Source organism: Crocodylus porosus, unplaced genomic scaffold (assembly GCF_001723895.1).
Source record: "Crocodylus porosus isolate Cpor-Errol unplaced genomic scaffold, CroPor_comp1, whole genome shotgun sequence".
NCBI classification, from domain to species: Eukaryota; Metazoa; Chordata; order Crocodylia; family Crocodylidae; genus Crocodylus; species Crocodylus porosus.
The window spans coordinates 28,823,430-28,839,525 of NW_017728906.1; the positions used below are offsets into that span (position 1 = coordinate 28,823,430).

The following is a 16,096-nucleotide window of genomic DNA, read 5'->3' on the forward strand; positions in this document are numbered from 1 at the left end:
TACCAGGTCAAGCAGCGCTTTGCCTCTTGTTGGCCCATAGACTTCTTGAGTCAGGTAGAGGTCATCCACGCATGAGAGAAAGCTTTGCGCCCGCTCAGATTTAGCTGAGTAATCTTCCCATGAGATGTCCGGGTAATTGAAGTCACCCATGACAACCAAGGTCCTGATTTTAAAAAAACCTGAGAAATAAGAGGAGGTATTAAATAAAAGGAGATTTAAAATTAGAGCATATGTTATGTAATTGTCTAGTGACTCAAATAAGTACCAAAGTCATAGCAGTAGGTCCTGTGGAGTCATCTGTCCACCCTGTTGCTTGCTCCTACAGAAGCAGTGCAGTGTCTGTGCACCCATCTGTACAACCATTCTGCTGCCCCTACTCAGTTGGTGCTCAGCTATGGTTCCTCACGTCAGCTGCATTTCTGTCTCCCCACTGGGTCCTTATCTTGCAAACATTTCCTTTCCAACCAACCTACTCTCAATTCTGAGTCAGTTCAGAGCCTTAGTGGTGGAACTAGCAAAAGTTAAAACATAATTATTAAGTAAACTCTCAAAATGTGTTGCTATGTATTCTCATCTCAGTGAACTTCAGCAGCAGGACCTTAGTAGTAACAGTGAGCAGTGATCTCAGTGACTGAAATGTATACCTTTCCAATAACTATATTAATTATTTAGAACTATTTTAAAAATAACTGGTTACCACTGAAATGTTGATATTTGTGAATAGTCACATATAACTTTATTACAAATGCTGTCATTTTTACATGGTTGACTCAGTAGATACAAATAACCCTTATTAATTTTTGTATGAACAGTTTTAAAGGATATGTATTATTTACCTATTTTTTTTTTCTAATTTACAAAATTAGTTTCAAATGCAAACAACTTGAAACTATTCAGACAGCTAAAATGGATTTTCACATACTTATTTTGGATACTTTCTTTAAAGGTACAGAGAGATTTCATGAAAGTGCTAATGCATCGCAGCCTAAACTAAAAGAAAGAGGCCATGTCTACACATCCACTTAACTGCAGAGTAGACTAATTAGTTCCTGATTAAAGTGTCTCCACCTACACTTACAATGCTATTAGGCTGCAGTAAGCTAATTAACACTGCTGTAAGATAGTACTGTTGGGGACAGTACTGTCTTACAGTAAAGTAATTAACTGTTGTTATACGTACATAGACAGTTGTCAGCCCAGCCAGTAGGGGGACAGAATCCTGCCTACCACCTAGCCACACAGCTCTGTACTTGCAGCATTTTCACGCCCCAGCAAGCCCCTCTGCTGCCTGATGCCACCACTGGGAGCCCAGGGCTGACTCCTTCCCCAATCCCCAGGCCTGGTTTAAACTTCTGTGGCCTGGCTCAAATTGCTACTGTCCAGTTTGCATATGTAAACACTTCACCCAGGAGTAATTTACTCTGGCTTAAACTACTCTTGGGTTTATTGCTTCAAATTAATTGCACGTGTACATGCACCCAAGTTATTGGGTAATATAGACAGTGTAAATCCATCACTGAAGTGGTGCTTTGTAATTAAGCTTAAATAAATATAATAAACTTTTCAGTTTACTGCTGTACAGTAATTCTGTGGTAATAAATTAGCTTATTTCAACAAAATAAATATCTAGGTGTTTGAAGAAATCTATCTTTGTAAAAACATTGACAGTAGTGAGACAAAAGTAACTTTGGCTCATCTTGCAATCATGACACTTTTTTATTTCTTGTTTACTTATTAGTATTGTTATACTGAGCTGCTTTGAACTGTCTTATTATACTTACACTTGGCATTTGTATTTTTCTTCTCAACTTGAAGGCACCTAGAAAAGAAGTCAGTGGGGAGTCCTCTGATTAATCTTTATGATTTGTGTTCCAGGAAATGGATGGGCAATGTAATTTCTCTAGTGTCATTACTTAACCCTCATCTAACAGTAGTCTTAATGACATGACAAGAATTAATGGACATTTCAAACTGTGAATGTATTAGGACCCTACATGGAATTGTCCTTATCAAATCCGCTATGACTGATAATATTCTAGAGAGATGTAACATTTCACCATTCTTAATTTGTATACTTTTACCTTGACACTGATAATTTTCATTTCCTCTCTCAAATGTGGGTATAGTTTTGCTATCTATTATGTAACTGTTAAATACCTGCTGTCTCCCAATCCAAAAATAACTGCATTCCAGTGATGAGTTAAGTGATAACTGGATGGCATATAGGCATCTTGGGAATCCTCCTTGGAATTTTTTAGTAATTGTGTGTATATACGTGGACGGTATAATATGAAGGCTTTATCCAGTACTAACTGAAGTCAATGGAAATCTTTCCCTTGTATTCAATAGGTGTCGCTAGCAATGGTTGGTATTAACAGAAAAGAAAAAAACAAACACAGACATACCCTTTGCTAGAACACAATGCTTAATTGGGGGGGAGGGGGTTGTTAGTAGCTGAGTAACATAAACTGCTTTTTGAGTCAATGGGCTCCACTGGATTGTTCAAATGTATGTGTACAAAGCAAGAAGATTCACTAAAGCTAAAAACACCAATAATTTCAAAAACTGATTTAATTGATGCCAAGCTGCATACGTGTATGTTCTCATATTCACTGTGGTCAAGTTTTTTAACTTCTGATTTATTCTCACTGAAAGTCTTCAAACTTTTGAAGTTCAGAAACAAATTGCCATAGCCAAACTACTATGTAGTCAAGCAGAAGTAAACAGCATTTCACAGTGAGGTAACTGAAAAGTACAATGCACTTATGAGTTAATATTCTGAAGTGGTCTTAAACACCTCTGGTGAATCTGAAAATTACAGATCTGTGATCATTCACTTCCAGTGGCTTGCTGCCCCTGCAAAGTTAGCATAGATGCTGTCTTGACTCATACAATTTGGTAAGACTCTATGGAGGAACTGTAAAGAAGCCAATTCTAAGAACAATAAATAAGCTCATCCAACCCTAGACAAGATGAAAGTAAACACAGATTTTATCAGCCTTTATCAGCCTAGGTTGCAATGACACCAGTTTTTATCTTAAGCTGAAATTGGGAGTAAAATCATAACTCAATTTTCTAGCTTCTGTTAGGCTGGGACCAGGAGATAAAATACATTTCATTCCTGAAAATACTTCCAGTAAAAGAACTCGAAGATGTATTTAAATTTTGGACAAAAGTTGCACAAAAGACTGAAATATTTTGTGGCAGACATTTATCATTCCAATTAAAAAATTAAAAGATACTGTTACATTGTTTCCACAATATTTCTGCTTAAAAGCCACTTTTGCTGTTATACCAGTTAATGTAACCTGGAGCGCTCAAAGATGTCTGTTTGGCTGCTTTCCATTTCCAAATTCATTTTTGCTTACAATTGTTAATGTTCAGTTACAATTCTGGCAATGGATATTCCTTGTAGAAGAATCCAAATTATATTCTTTAATGAAATCTTTCATTTCCTATGCTAAGCATGCTAAGATGTGTCAATCTCTGATTTTATTTATTTGTTTGTTTATTTTTTAGAGTTTTGTAGTCATTAGATAGTGACTACTGCCAATCAGTCAAAATTAATGGACCTGCTAGAAGATAATATTGTGCCTGTTGGCCTGAATGCAATCTTTTCATGTTGCTGTGTATATGTTTGGAAGACATGGATGTTGCTGCTACAGGGAAGTGTAAATCCAGTCCTGCAGAAGTGGTTGGAAGTAAAGTAGGAGATGCAAATTTTCTCCAGGAAAAAAAGCACAGCAGATCCTTTGATAGCTGAGATTTTGACTTGACAATTTACAAATAGACTGCTTTGGTGAAACTTACTTGTCTGATGTGGCATTTGCATCTGGAAAATAACTTGCTTACAACTTACTAATTATATAAATCTCTCCTAAAATTCTGAAGTTTTAAAAAAATGGGTTTAAAGTGTAAGGTGGAATAAAGTATCAGCCATAAGCTTTGCCAGTCTTAAGATTTTGATAAACTGTGCATTACTTAATAAAAATATTTTTGGTATAGGAGCATTAAGGAAGAGAGGCGACTCTACAGCACTGAAATATCTTTAGATTAAACTTTTTAAAAGGCACATACAAAAGTGACAATTTTTGCACTATCTGGCCCTTGAAAGCACTCTACAGTTGTGACCAAATACAAGTGCATGGCTGCAGAATGCTTTTAAAGGACCCAATCCCACAAATACCTCATTATGTGAGGGTGCAGAGGAAGGCACTCTGAAGCAGAACAACTTCATTAATTTCTGATTGTCTTTGCTGGGAACAGAGCTCAGCTGATGCAGTCCAGCACTGCTGCTGGTTCTTTGTTTAGAATGGGAGGCAGGGAAGGGTTCAGAGGGAGATTATTCTGGGGGTTGACTAGCTAGTGCTGGAGGGGTGGGGTGGATGGATTGGAGTCCCTCCTTACCCAGTCCAGCCTGGCTAGGAAAACCCCAGAACAGACTTCCCTGACTTCTCCCCCTCCCATACTGAGTCAGCAAGGGAGCTAGGAGAGAGGGGTCAGAGCTAGGGGAAGAGTTTGCAGAGACAGAACCTCTCTCCATGGATTCTCTCCAACTTGGAACTTCATCTCCCACCCTCCTTACCCAACAGCTAATGTGAAACACCATGAGTTAGACCTAGGAGCTGCACTCCTGTCTGCACCTAAAGATACAGGTTTTGTTCCCATTCATTCTGTATATCACTGCAACAGAGTAGGAATTCCTCTTAAAAATCTACATGGGTTATCCAAATATTGGCTTCCAAAGAGGAAGCCTCTAAGAGAGAGATATTGAGCATTAAAATTATAGTGAACAAGAATCCAGAGTTTGGAATGAATCTTCAGGGCTTTGTTGGATGCCCTAGTTAAGTGGGTTCATGGACTGGAGGACAGAGGCCAGGTACTGACACTACAATTATACCCATATAAGTGATTGGAAACCAGTCTATACCAATAACAGAACAGAAGTTCTGCACGCAAAGACTGGTTTAAAAATGGCAGAACTTGGTCTAAGATTTGCATCCCCTCCACCCCCACCCCCCAAGGGCAAATATGTGTTCTGTTCACTACCGATCTAAATTACACTGCTTACAGAAAACTGCATAACTAAGATTGATTCCACCATGGGCTTCTTGAATGTCTGTACCTGGCCAAAGCTTCTGCCTGTGAGGGTCAGCCTGTGGAAATGGCTTGGCAGCTGGGCCCTCACAGCAGAGATGCAGTCTCTCAGGGATTAAGTGCTGGACTTGGAATGCAGATTCAGGAGACAGAATATTCATATTTCTGGAGTTTCTGGGGGTCCTAAAATGGTATTCTCACTAGGTGTATTATATAACTACTTGTTAGCATTTTAAAATGCTCCCCTCAGACACCAACTTGAAGATAGAAAGGTCCCCCCAGCTTTCACCGGAGGAAAACTTTTAGGGCTTTTATAGCCAAATTCCCCAGCAAAGAGAACATGTTTAAAGCTGACAGAGAACTTGATCTTTTTTCTAAGGTGGCTGAAAACCAGGCTGTTTCAGCCAGGAAAACTACGGCGTAGACTCAAGCAGCTGACATGCTTCATGAAGTATCCTGCCATTCTGAATATGACTCACTGAGGAAAAACCTATGCTTTCTCTAACCCTAAGGAAACAGAAACCTTTATTACATCAACACCATCTGGAGAGGCAAATTTATGGAATAATCTGAGTTGAATAAAAAATAAAGAGGAAAAAGTGCAAGTTTGTAAACACAGTGTACAAGTGTAGTTTATATGATTTTTGTAATGTCTTTTTTGTCATAGAGGGGTAGAGGGCTTGGTTACATCTGTCCAAACCCTCCTGGCAGACATAGTGTATCATATCATGAATTTGATGTTAGAGTTCTATTATTTTGTTTATTTTGTTTGCCTTTTCCCTTTCTTTTCCTCTGCCCCCCACTCAAGTTCTTTTCAAAAGTGGGCTTGGGAAGGTATATTGTTATGAGCTCTAAATATATGGGACAATGTTGATATTACAAATTATGGCAGTATACAGATAAATATAGCACATTTGGTTTAAGAAAACTGGAAAAATTTCAGGTATATACAAAATTGGACATAAAAGATACAAAGTCATTGAGAATGGGCAATCCTGTTACATGTGTATCTTGGGATGCTAAGGGCCTTACCAGTCCCATTAAAAAGAAGAAAATATTATTTGTTTTTTAAAAAGAGAGGGCTGATTATTATGCTCCAGGAAACTCATCAGACAATAGAGGAATCTCGAATTAGTGCAAGATTCAGTGAATTAGGAATCTTTCATGTGTATAGCACAAAGTCATATGGAATTCATATTTCAGTGCATAAAGGATTATATTCCAATTTAATTGATATAGTGGGTGATTTGTTCTTGCAAATATTAAAATTATGAATTCCATTTTTACTTTGGTAGATGTCTTGGTCCCAATGCAGAAAATTTAACATTTATCATTCATGACCGGGCTGCCCTGTGGCTCTTCTGCACTGCCACTGCTGCCCTGCTGTATGGCCCAGAGGCAGCAGTGACAGAGGTGGAGATGAGCTTCAGGGTAGTCTGGGCATGGACTCTGAGTGGCTGAAGCAAGAAGGGTACAGCTTTGGTGCGGGGGAGGGGCTGCTTTTCCCTCACACCAAGCAGTAGCTTCTGCCCAGCCACTGCTGCCACGGCTCAGTATGGGCAGACAGTATAATATGGGCATGGGGTAGGTTAGGGTCAGGGCTGTGCATGTGGGTTCCAGCTGGTTTGGAGCTGCTTCACTCCACCAAGCCAAGTCTGGAGAGGGTGTGGGGCAGGCCATATTTTGTCCACCCCTGGTCAAAATGGATGTGTGCAATCAACACTCGTTACAAAGAGTAATGCATTAATGTGTTTTGCATTAATCACATATGTTAACTTCAATTAACTGACAGCCTGAATTTAGATACATGTTTAGATTGTCTCCTCCACTCAATATTAGACAAAAATTGATCCATTAATATAATTTAACTATATTAAAATGCTAGAAACATATTAAATTAGGGTTACAAAGGACCTCAGGAGGTCATCTAGTCCAATGCCCTCCTCAAAGTAGGGCCATCCCCAACTATATCATCCCAGCCAAGGCTTTGTCTACCCAGGTCTTAAAAGACTGGTCAGGCATGGCTTGACCTTGATGAATTTGTGCTGACTGTTCCTAATTACCTTCTTCTCGAAGTGCTTAAAAATGGATGCTCTGCTTCATGATTTTTCTAGGGACTGAGGTGCAGCCGACTGTTCTGTAGTTCCCCACATCTTCCTTCTTCCCTTTCATAAAGAATGGCACTATATGCCATTTTCCAGTTGTTTGGGACCTCTACCATTTACCATAAATTTTCAGAGATAATGGCCGGTGACTCTGCAATCACAGCCAAATCCCTCAGGACCCTTGGGTGCATCACATCTGGCCCCTTAGACCTGTACACATCCAGCTTTCTAAATGGTCCCTAACCTGTTCTTTCACCACTACTGGCTACTCACCTTCTCCCCAAACTGTACTGCCCAATGCAGCAGTCTGGGAGCTGACCTTGCTTGTGATGACTGAGGAAAAAAAGGCATCCAATTACTTCAGCTTTTCCTCACTTTCTGTCACTATGTTGCCTCCCACATTCATTAAGGGACCCACACCTTCCCTAATCTTCCTCCTGTTGCTGACATGCTTGTAGAAATCTTTCTTGTTATGTGCCCATTGCTAGCTGCAACTCCAGTTGTGCTTTGCCATCCCCGATTTCATCCCTGCATGCCTGAGCAATTCTCTTAACTTCTCCCTAGTTATTTGTCCAATTTTGCACTTCTTGTAAGCTTCCTTTTTGTATTTTTAGCTCACTGAAGAGTTCCTTGCTAAGTCAAGCTGGTCTACAGCTATACTTGCTAGTTTCCCTGCACATCAGGATGGTTTGTTCCTGCACTTTCAGTAAGGTTTCTTTTAAATACAGCCAGCTCTCCTGGACTCCTCTCCCTCTCAGACTAACCTCCCCAGGGATCCTGCCCATCATTTCCTTCAGTGAGCAGGAGGGCCAGAAAGGACCATGGGGGGATCCCCACCAGACCCCATCCCCTGCCTGCTCCCTCATCCCCTCCTGAGTGCCCCCCAACCCCTGCCCGCTCTCCCAGCCCTGTCAAAGGTTGCCCCACCCTGCCCCAGCATCCTGGCACTTTAAATATATATATATATTTTTAAAAGCCCCGCACTCACTGACTGCTGCAGGGCCTCTAGGGACTCATGGCAGAGCCCACCCATGCGGCACAAGACAGTGGGGGACAGTGGGGATTGCCCCACTGCCTGGCAGGAACCAGTGAGTGTGGGGCTTTTTTTTTAAAATTTTTTTTAAGTGCTGGGACACTGGGGCTGGGAGAGTGTGTGGGGGATGGGGCCTGTTTGATTCAGAGATTCGGCCAATTTGGTGGTGGCTGAATCTCCAAATCAGACTTGTGTGAATTGATTTAGGACAGTGATTTAAAACTGAATCAAATTACTGTCCCCTGAATTGGCCGAATCTGAACCCAAACCAAATACTAGGTGCTTCACATAGGCTTAGAAGATAGTAGTATGTTTAAGGCATTTGAGGTGAACATTCAGTTTAGACTAACAGTACTTTCCTTGAGGTTAGCAGAAATTTTGCTGTTGTCTCTATTGGGAGAAATCAGGCCAGAAGGAGAGAAAAATTAGCTCAACTCTTATGTAGTTTGAAACTGATGAGAGCATTTAAACCTGGCCAACTTAAAGAACAATTTACTCTGATCCTGAATGTTGCATAGATGTCAGTGGTACCATTTACATTGTCTATCATATGAACTTTCTTGACTCAGGGACTTCTAAACTCATTTAGTTTGGAACAGTACCTGGTACATTTAAAGTGTGAGGGGCATTTGTGGTTCTATCTAAACAAAGCATTACCTATTATTGAAAGATCATCTTGTATATCCTTGAAGCAGACCCTCCACAATAACTGACATTCCAGCATTATTTTTCACTCAAACATTTGGTTGCAGTCGTCTTGTTAAGATAAAGCAGACCACACGCAAAACAAGACAGCATGTTTGGATAGCTAAGGCATACAGAGATTAAGTTCTAATACAAGAATCTCTGATCACAGTATGTTTCTGAGGTGGTTGCTTGTAATCTATCTGGATTCTTCACTCTGTATTCATCTTGTTAGTAGGTGTTCATTTTATTGTAGTTCTCCTGCTATTAGCCCTGGAAATGGAGGGACAACAAAAAAGTTAAAAAGGTGGCAAAAATTACTTGCTCTTCAGTGAAATCTCTGCAACATATTAATGCAAATGCACCCTACCTCTTCATATTTGAAGAGCTATTTCTCTCAAAAGATTTTTTTTCTGTTAATTGTGGTATCTGCCACTTACTAAATCTGTTTGCTAAATTACGAAGTCAGCCTTCACTAGGGGTATCCTGTCAGCCACTTATTTCAAAAAAGTTCTTTAGTCTAATTGTTTTATCTGCTGCTCACTAAATCTGTTTGCTAAATTATACCTTTCATTGAACTTAAACCAAAACCTTCTTAGCAAGCAATTAGTAGCTACTGACACATTTTTTAGTATAGCTTATATTGCTTTAGATAGTGTGGGAGGGTCTGAAGGATGGATGTACAAATAATATGTAAGTCAGTAGACTACTAACACTGGGCTTTCATAAAGATCAGTACTTGGACAGATTCACTTTAAAGATATATATATTTTAAAAAACCCTTTTGTGCATCAGAGTGGTACTTTATATTGGGAACATAATCTTCTTCCTTGTGGATGAACAGAGGTTGCAAAAGCCAGGTCAACACTATTAGCAGCTCCCCTTTTTCTTAACTGAATAACCATGCTTAAGGCTAATTAAGATTTATGCTCCCACAAGAAGCAGATGTATCATACACTTTCAGATGAACATTTGCCTATGTTTCTTTAACACCAAGCAAGGTGATCATAAAATACTATAATATGGGGAAATTTTACTGTGGGGGAAGAGACCTGAAGGAATGAGGTAGGGAATACTTTATATTCGCATTTAGAAATGGTTTCATAGTATTCCATAAAGCTTTGTCTAGATGCACAGAGTTCTTCCCTTAAATCTTTGAGTGGGTGTTGCTTATTTTATTCTCTAATTCCTAGTGTGTTTCAGTTCTATAAATCTTAACTGGAATTAATTGCTCAGTTAAGAAAATCAATTGCTGTCTAATTGAGCTGAAGGATGTATGGGATGGCCCACTATAAATGTTATGTCTATTATACAGTTACCTTATTAGTTATGAAATAAATTTAAATTGCTCAACATGCCATTTAACTATGGTTCCTTTGTAGCACCTGAGTTTCTTTTTTTTTTTTTATTGTTTTCCCTGCCCTTCCCCAACCATTTCTGACTTTTTCTCTCCCTCTCTAGTCCCTATAGATAAGTATACGTGAGCTCAAACTTAGGATAAGCTTTAAACATATTTATTTTGGTAGCAAGTTTTTAGTTTTGGATATCCACTGTTTTATATTGTATAATTATTAGGTTTGTATTGATTCTTACTGTTGTATATTATATTATTATCATTTTTCATATGTCTTTTTATTGTTTCATATGGATATTGTATGGTTTAAGCCTGTGTTTGTAAGTGAACCAAAGTCATGTCAAGTTTCCATTTTATATGTCAAGTCTCCATCTTCTGTTCTCTGCCTGGGCATCCCATGTTGCTAAAATATGATTCATTGTCCCCCTCCCATGTAAATTGGTTCCCTGATGAATGAGAATGATTGGGTATGATTGAAATGCAATGATAGCAGGCCTCTACTGAATGGCCTGTAATGACTGGTCCATCACCTTGCATTGATTCATCCAGGAACCATGGACCTCACCCAGGAACAGAAACAAGACCAGCGTTTGAAAGACAAAAGACCCTGCATAACCAGCAATTCTCACCATTACAGACACCCGAAACTGCACATCCCTGCATGGGGCACACATGCTCAGTATGCCGGGGCTGACCTTTGCCTGGGCATACCTCCTGTCACTAGGGTCACACAAGGTCTGCCCCTATAAAAAAGGGCACAGTGGGATGTCCTCTCCATCTGGACCAGCACCATGCCACACCACCTATCCACCCAGAAGCCCTGTCAGCAACCCCCCTCTGGACAACACCTACTGGACAAGGATCCCTTTCCAGCCTGGATAGGTAGATATTACCTGCACACCTCTTTTTACAAATTGGATGCTGTCTCTCTCCCTCTGTCACTCTCTCTCCTCCTGGACTTCAGTGGAATTCAGCCCCTGCACAAAGCCTCTCTAACCCCTGCTGCCACTGTGTGTGTGTGCGGGTGTGGGTGGGTGCAAGGGAACCAATTCAGCATTGTGTCACCATCTCCCCTGTTCAATAAAACCACTGTAATTTGCAATCCCGAGTTGGGTCATGTTTTACTGAATTCCAGTCCCTTCCCTGTCTTAAATTCCAGACTCATTCTCTTTCTCTCTCTCAGTTCCAGTTCCCACCCTCTCTGCTAGTTTCCTGATCTCCTCTCAATTCCATCTCTCCTTTCTGCCACCTCTCAGCCTCTCCTTCCTTTCTGCTGTCCCTGCTGCTTTTCCTGTGATTCTCTGCTGCCCACCTCTCTGTTTTTAGGCTTCCCTCTCCCAACTTCTGTAATCTCCCCCCCTCCTCCTCCCTGCAGCTTCCCAGCTCCTATTAGCTGTCCTGCAGTTCTATCCAGCTTCCAGCACCTACTGCCACTCTCTGCAACTTCTCTAGCTGCCGTGGAGCCATCCTCTGGCTCCCCACACACAGAGGCCCTCTTTAACACCCACACTTTCCCTTAGTCCCATTTTCCCTCCTCTCCCCATCTACCTTTTCAGCTCCCTCGTAGCTATGGCACCAGTCCCAGACTCTGTGCCGGCATGCTTCCCTGTTCTGTAGGCTTTGGATGTTGTCTTTTAATCAGTTAAGATCAATTAACTTAAAGTTACTCCTGAGCCTCAGTTCTTCAGCCCAGGCCCCTGTAGTCTACTGGTTCTAATCCCGGTCCTGGTAACTTTAACTCCCTATACTTCTGCTTTCTTACCTTAACCTTTCCCCAGGAATCCCAAGTACACCAAGCACATACATACATACATATCATAATGCTCAACTTAGGAACTCACTTGTGTGTATGTGTAGGTGAGTGGTATGTTTGTAAATTAGTGAATACACACACACATATAGATAGATAGATACTGTGTGTATGCGTGTGGTATATGAATTAGTAATCCTCATATGTGTATTGAATGTGCAGGTGTTGATAACTGGTAACTGATTTTGTCTAAATTTGGTGTGTGTAGTGTGAGTGAACCTAGAATAATTATTTTGAACGTACATGTATCTGAGTTGCTAGTGTGATATTGTGTGTGTGTGTGTGTATGGCATTGTGTGTATGATATATGTATTATTGATCTATGTCTAACTTCTGGGGTGTATAGTGTATGTGTCTGAGCTGGTAGTGTGAGTGTGTATCCCTAATATGGGTGTATGCACTTAGTGAGTATGTGCTTAATTGATTTTTATATCTGAATGTGCAGTTGTACACCCTCCTTTCTAACAGCGCAATATTGAGATCCTGAGTGTTGGCCTGACCCCTCAGGGCAACATCTTAAAAAAGTCTAACCTGCTATAAAGTTATTGCTTTAAAATGTCTAACTTTATAGATGATTTCTATCCAACTTTAATTTGCACATAGGCAGTGTGTGTCTGGGAGACCACAGCTGCTGTGATCACCCAGCTGCTAGGGAGCACAACAAACCCCTGAGGCTGGAAGATGAAAGTTGCTGCAGTCTCCCAGCTATGGGGATGAGCCATTCAGTGGCTGGGAGATAGAGCTGTTGTGAGCTCCCAGTCATTTCAGTCTCTGTGAGGTGTTCTGGGGTTGGAAGACTGCAGCAGCACTCTGTGGCTGCCGGGGCAGGGGATCCCCACAGTTGACAGGTCTCTTGGTCCTGGCTACATAGCTGATGCCAAGAGTCCTATCAGCTGTAGGACTTGCAGCCCTGTGTGTGGTCCCTGAAGCTGGAAGCCCCCACAGCAGAAGGAACTCCCAGCCATGGGAACTTGCTTCTTACTGATGAAGGGAAAGCCCTGCTCTTTGAACGATAGGGCCCCACTCCCAGCACTGGCAATTAGGCGCAATGGGATCTAAAGTGCGATCCCATAATTGTTCATCCTTTCTATGCACATATTAAATCCCATATCACTTCTGCCTGCATATGCAGAGAGTGCCTTAATCATATAAATAATGAGCAGTAAGTGGATATACAGCAGGGATGGACAACATTTTTGGACAGCAAGCCAAAAACACCCACAACCTCAATTTGTAACATGTTGGCATGCCAAGGGTGGACAGCAGATGAACTGCGAGGGACCCAGTCCTTGTGGCAGCACAACTCCAGCTCCTTCCCCATTGTTCACCCTGTGGCATGCATGTAAAGCAAAATGCCTTTGTGTGCCATACTCTGGTACCTGTGCTGGGGGTTGCCTACCTCTGATATGAGGAGAGTTGCAATGTAGAAGAAATATAATTAAGTTTTCAAGTATTCTTAAGGATTAATTTTGTTCTATATTACAGTATTGGTACCTAAAAAAAAAAAAAAAGGATTGAATTCCAGGAATGAACTCTTATTCATCAGCTCCAGCACAGTGGAAGTCCCAATTATCCTCACTGCTATACTAATTTCAGCTCAATGTGGTGAATATAGTCAAGTTAAGTTTTATGAAAATGTGGCATGTTAATACTTATATTTTGCTATGTTTTCAACCTTTATTTTAGTCATTACTACATTTATATACAAGAGATTTTCAGTTTTTGAAACCCCCCTTCTCAGTTTACCACAAGTCCTTGTTCTCAGGCTTCCCCCTTACTTGTTCCAGCCACACTGAAGAGCTGTTCTCTACAGTTTTTCCCAAAACAGTGAAATAATTGACATTAATAATTCTTGCCTCTGATTCCTAAGAAGGTAGAACACCAGTTTCTTTTTATTTCCAAGACTAATTCACTTATTTCAAGTTTAAGTTGTCTTTATTTAAGAAGGGGGAGTATGCATGGAGGGAAGATTGTTTATGACATTTTGGCTCCATTGAAGTTAATAGAAGTTACATCATTAATTGAAATGTAGCCAGGATTAAGATCAGAGACAATAATCAGCATAAAAAATAACCTGAAAAATGTAAGATTGGATAGTTTTCAAGAACAAAGTCTTGAATCGATCAATGCATGATATGTAATTGGGATGAGATGCTCGTGCAGAGGAAAGAATATAAGTAAAGATGACACTTAGCAATCAGCATGTGTGGGCACGTGCACCAAGTGATCATAGATGTAGTCCTGCTTGTGCACGTCTGTCAGTGCTGGAAGCCATGCTGGGAAGACAATTTAATAAGTCAGGATGGGTTGAGGGGTCAATGGGATTGAGGGGGCTTACGTGTCTGCAGAGAAGTTTGATGGAGTCAGGGGATTGTTCATGGGTCCACAGTCGGTGTGGGGCATTGTCCTTCCAGAGGAGAAGGGAGTCAGATAGCTAAAAATAGCCTGGTCAGGGTTGGGGGGAGGGGGTGGAGGCGAGAGTTAGGAAAAGTGGAACTCTGGAGCTAGGGCAAGCAGCTGGGCTTTCCCGGTCCTGGGACTGTACTTTGAACATATACACATGTGGTTACATTGGGCATGGGCTAGCCAATCTGTTTAGTGCATTCTTCAGGTGAACTAAATTAGGGTTAGCCATTTTTTGCCCAGTCTAAACTCCCTACGGTTCATGTATGGTTTGGCACTTAGATTGACCTAATCCTTGTTAGGTCTATATGAGTGTAATGTCTGCACCTACCCTTTGTTTCTTTAGGTTTTTCTAGCTAATCTTTTTCCAACTGTGCCAACTGAGTTGAGTTTATGATGAGAAGAAATGTCCATAGAGACTTAAATAAAACCACCAGTGTAATGTTCACTTGTAACCAAGCCCAAGATTTACCTTAATACTCCTGAAATGAAAAGATAGTTCATTAACAAAAATGAGTCCTTTGTTATCTTTCAAAAACTGGCATTACGTCTTTTCTTAAAAAATAGGAATATGGCTGGGAGGGGTGAGGGAAAACACAAAACAACAACAAATAAAACAATATGGCTGGACTCTATCTGGTTTTTTTGCTTTCCTTTCCTGCCAAAGAAATAGTCCAAGACTGAGTCGCAGTAATAGTATCAACAAATACTTGTGACAGAATGCCAAATCTATGAGCCTACATTTTTATTATAGACGCAACAATTTTGATTATTTTAATTTCCTGCCACTTCCCCATCACTTTTGCAACCTACATATTATACTGAAGTGTTTTGGAAATATGGAGATGCTACATAAGACTTTGTATAGAAGTGGATTCATATAAAGCTTTGAAAGATGAAGCAGCATGAAAGCAAACATAGTCCTTTTACCAGAGGAAGGTCAGTTGACTACTGAAGTAAGACAGTGATTTTTTTTATATTTTGCTTCAAAGCAGCAACAGGATTGTAGCTTTTACATATGCATCAGTGTGGTATTAAATGTGACTGGAAAAAACACTATACATTTTATACACAGTTTCTTCCAGATGGCTTTCTTTAATCATGCTTTCAATTACTACCTAGATAAATAATTCATATGCTATAAGTAGGAGAGGTGAATCCCTTTGACTTTTATATGCTGTAATTTCTTATATGCTGTAAATTGTGAGTTTTTTATACAGCAGTTGCTATTAAAAAGCAACTCTTATTCCATGTATGATAACTGTCAGATTTGCCCCTTGAGAGGAATGATGTTCCACTAACCTGAAAACTTGAAAGGTTGGGTTCAATTCCCTGCTCTAACCCTTGATAGACCACTTAAGTACATATAGATGGTATTTATGTTTCTAAATGCAGGAATGTGATTCTTAAATCCTATGCCTAAATTTGGCCAGTTAAATTCCTTAGGAACCTAAAATTATCTTTTGGAACATAGATTTCACAGATTTCGTAGACATTAGGGCTGGAAGGGACCTCGGGAGATCATCAAGTCCAGCCCCCTGCCCAAAGGGCAGGAAGTCAGCTGGGGTCATAGGATCCCAGCAAGATAAGCATCCAATTTACTCTTGAAG

The 16,096-nt window shown here is 40.5% G+C and overlaps 1 long non-coding RNA gene across 1 annotated transcript in view; it reads left to right on the forward strand.

Annotated features, from left to right (window-relative positions):
- The first annotated feature begins 7,566 nt into the window (after positions 1 to 7,566).
- The window catches only part of LOC109305843, a 13,615-nt gene continuing 5,085 nt past the window's right edge, over positions 7,567 to 16,096 (forward strand). The window contains exon 1 of the long non-coding RNA XR_002099730.1: positions 7,567 to 7,676. This is a non-coding gene — a long non-coding RNA (uncharacterized LOC109305843). The remainder of the gene's footprint in view (positions 7,677 to 16,096) is intronic.